We start from the raw sequence: 3,841 nt of genomic DNA, 5'->3' as shown, positions 1-3,841 counted from the left end.
CAAGTGCGGGAAGAATGGACACTACGCCACCGAGTGTTCTGAAGCAAAGAATGGAAATGGCAATGGAAGCTCTGGGAAGAAGCCCAACCCTTTCAACAGGGGACAAGTGAACCACGTTAGCGTGGAGGAGGTTGAAGAGCAGCCAGATGCAGTTATAGGTAAGTTTTTGGTTAAGTCATTTACTGCAATCGTTCTTTTTGATACTGGTGCATCGCATTCATACATATCAAGGGGGTTTGTGGATAAGTATAAGTTGCCCGCCAAGGTTCTTAGGACACCTATGTTAGTAAGCTCGCCAGGAGCGGAGCATATGGCAAGCCAAGGATGTTTTTAGATGCCATTGACCATAGGTAGGCATGTTTCCCCCTCCGATCTGATAATTCTGGAGTCGCAAGGATTGGAAGTGATATTGGGTATGGATTGGTTATCGATGTATGGGGGAAACATCGATTGCGCCAGTAAGTCAATTATGCTCACCACCCCAGAAGGAAGAAGGATCAAGTATGTATCCCGGCATGTGCCGAAGAGGACTCAAGTGAATTCCTTATCAGGAGTTGTACAGGAGGAAGTACCAGTGGTGAAGGATTACCCCGACGTATTTCCGGAGGAGTTACCAGGCATGCCACCGGATAGAGACATTGAGTTTTTGATTGAAATATTGCCAGGCACCGGGCCAATATCAAAGAGACCGTATCGGATGCCCGCAAAGGATTTGGAGGGAATTAAGAAACAGATTAAGGAGTTACTGGATAAAGGTTACATTCGACCAAGTTCGTCACCTTGGGGAGCCCCAGTACTTCTAGTGGAGAAGAAGGATGGATCATTAAGGATGGTTGTTGATTATCGTGCATTGAATGAAGTGATGATCAAGAACAAGTACCCAATGCCGATGATCAATGATTTGTTTGACCAGTTGCAAGGAGCTAAAGTATTTTCCAAGATCGATCTGCGATCAGGATACCATCAGCTGAAGATTCGAGAGTAGGATATACCTAAGACAGCTTTTACCACAAGGTACGGGCTATACGAGTATACCGTTATGTCATTTGGTCTGACTAACGTGCCTGCCTATTTCATGAACATGATGAACAAGGTGTTTATGGAGTTTTTGGATAAGTTCGTCGTGGTGTTCACTGATGATATATTGGTCTACTCGAAGAATGAAGAGGAGCATAAGGAACATTTGCGTTTGGTTCTTGAGAAGCTCAGAGAACATCAGTTATATGCCAAGTTCAGCAAATGTGAGTTTGGGCTAAAGGAAGTTGGATTTCTCGGACATGTTATATCCGGAGAAGGAATAGCAGTAGACCCTACCAAGGTTGTATCTGTAACTAAATGGGTAGCACCCACATCAGTTGGAGATATCAGGAGTTTTCTTGGACTCGCAGGATATTATCGGAGGTTCATTGAGAATTTCTCCAGGATTGCAAAGCCCATGATAGAGTTGTTGAGGAAGGACACCAAGTTCAAATGGACTGAGGAGTGTGAAGCTAGTTTTCAGGAGTTGAAGAAACGTTTGGTTACAGCCCCAGTGCTGACTCTTCCAGATCAATGAAAGGATTATCAAGTGTATTGTGACGCTTCTCGTCGAGGACTTGGAGCAGTGCTTATGCAGGAGGGAAGGGTTGTTTCATATGCGTCACGACAGCTTAAACCTCATGAGTTAAATTATGCTACTAATGATTTGGAGTTAGTAGCCGTAGTGCATGCGCTGAAGACATGGAGACATTTTCTCATCGGGAACCATTGTGAGGTATACACGGGTCATAAGAGTTTTAAATATATCTTCACACCGAAGGAGTTGAATCTCAGGCAAAGGAGATGGTTGGAGCTCATTAAGGATTATGATATGAAATTGCATTATCATCCCGGAAAGGCTAATGTAGTAGTAGATGCGTTGAGTCGCAAGAGTTATGTTAATACGCTCATGATCGGAGGATTACCCAAGGAGTTAGCAGAGGATCTTCGCAAGCTATGTTTGGCAATAGTTCCGAGAGGTTATGTAGCAGCATTGGAAATTCAGTCCACTTTGATGGGTAAGATCAGAGAAGCCCAGAAGACTGACAAGGAGATTGCTGAGATAAAGGAAAGGATGAGTAAAGGAAAGGCTAAAGGATTTCGTGAGGATGAGCACGATACGTTATGGTTTGAGGATCGTGTATATGTGCCTAATGATCCCGAGATCAGGAAGTTGATTCTGCAGGAGGCCCGTGATTCGCCGTGTTCGATTCACCCAGAAAACACTAAGATGTATCTGGATTTGAAGGAAAGTTTCTGGTGGACAGGAATGAAGAAGGATATTGCTGAGTATGTAGCAGTATGTGATGTATGTCAGAGAGTTAAGGCAGAGCATCAGAAGCCAGCTGGATTGCTACAGCCATTGTCGATACCCGAATGGAAGTGGGACAAGCTTGACATGGATTTTATCACTGGATTGCCCAGGACTGGTTCAGGCTATGACTCTATATGGGTTGTAGTCGATCGATTGACGAAAGTAGCTCATTTCATCCCAGTGAAGACCACTTATACAAGTGCTAAGTTGGCAAAGATATACATGACCAGGATCGTATGTCTGCATGGAGTTCTGAGGACCATTGTATCAGATAGAGGAACCCAGTTTACCTCAAAGTTCTGGAATCAGTTGCATGATACTTTGGGTACTAGGCTAGAGTTCAGTACAACCTTTCATCCACAGACAGATGGACAGACCGAGAGAGTCAATCAGATTCTGGAGGACATGTTGAGAGCATGTGCGCTAGATTATGGATCTAGTTGGGACGACAACTTGCCGTATGCAGAATTCTCTTATAACAACAGTTATCAAGCCAGTTTGAAGATGGCCCCTTTTCGAAGCTTTGTACGGAAGGAGGTGCAGGACACCATTATTGTGGGATGAAGTTGGACACTGTCAGTTGTTTGGACCAAATTTGATTAAAGAGTCTGAAGAGAAGGTTAGGTTGATTCACGACAGACTCAAGGTAGCCCAGTCCGGGCAGAAGAGTTATGCGGATTCTAAACACAAGGAGACAGTTCACGAAGTCGGAGACAGAGTGTACCTTCGTGTGTCACCGCTTCGAGGAGTTAAGCGTTTTAGAGTTAAGGGAAAGCTAGCACCACGTTTTGTGGGACCATACAAAGTTTTGGAACGTATGGGAGAAGTTGCTTACAGGCTGGAATTGCCAGAAGGATTGTCAGGAGTTCACGATATGTTTCACGTTTCCCAGTTAAAGAAGTGCCACGCAAAGATGGCTGATATTCCTCTAAGAGATACAGTGCCACTGGAAGCGATTCAGCTGGATAGTGATTTGACCTACGAGGAGAAACCAGTGAAGATTCTCGAGTTTGCCAGCCGAGTCACACGCAGCAAGGTTATCAAGTTTTGCAAAGTTCAGTGGAGCCACCATACCGAGGATGAAGCCACCTGGGAACGAGAGGAAGATCTACGGAAGGGCCACCTACACCTATTTTCTAGCCAACTGGAATCTCGAGGGCGAGATTCATCTTAAGGGGGGTAGGTTTGTAACATCCCAAATTTTCAATTTGGAAAGTTATACATAGGTCATCATATGCATATCATATTTTAATTGCATTTTGGTTTGATCCCAGAAATTCTAAGCAACTCAAGGACCCACAGAGAGAGTTGGGGATTTCGTTTATTTTCATATTTGAATTTTCTCAAATATAGAAAAGAGGATCATTTTGATTTTAATTATTTTCCTCTCCAAAATATTTCCAAAATAAAAATAAAAGAGAGGAGATAAAATGACTTCTCCAAAATAAAATAAATATGGAGGAAAAATGTTAAAAATCAAATAAATGGTTTTATTTGGATTTTAATTGC

This window comes from Triticum aestivum, chromosome 5D (genome assembly GCF_018294505.1).
Source record: "Triticum aestivum cultivar Chinese Spring chromosome 5D, IWGSC CS RefSeq v2.1, whole genome shotgun sequence".
NCBI classification, from domain to species: Eukaryota; Viridiplantae; Streptophyta; class Magnoliopsida; order Poales; family Poaceae; genus Triticum; species Triticum aestivum.
Note: the sequence above shows the minus strand (reverse complement) of the source record.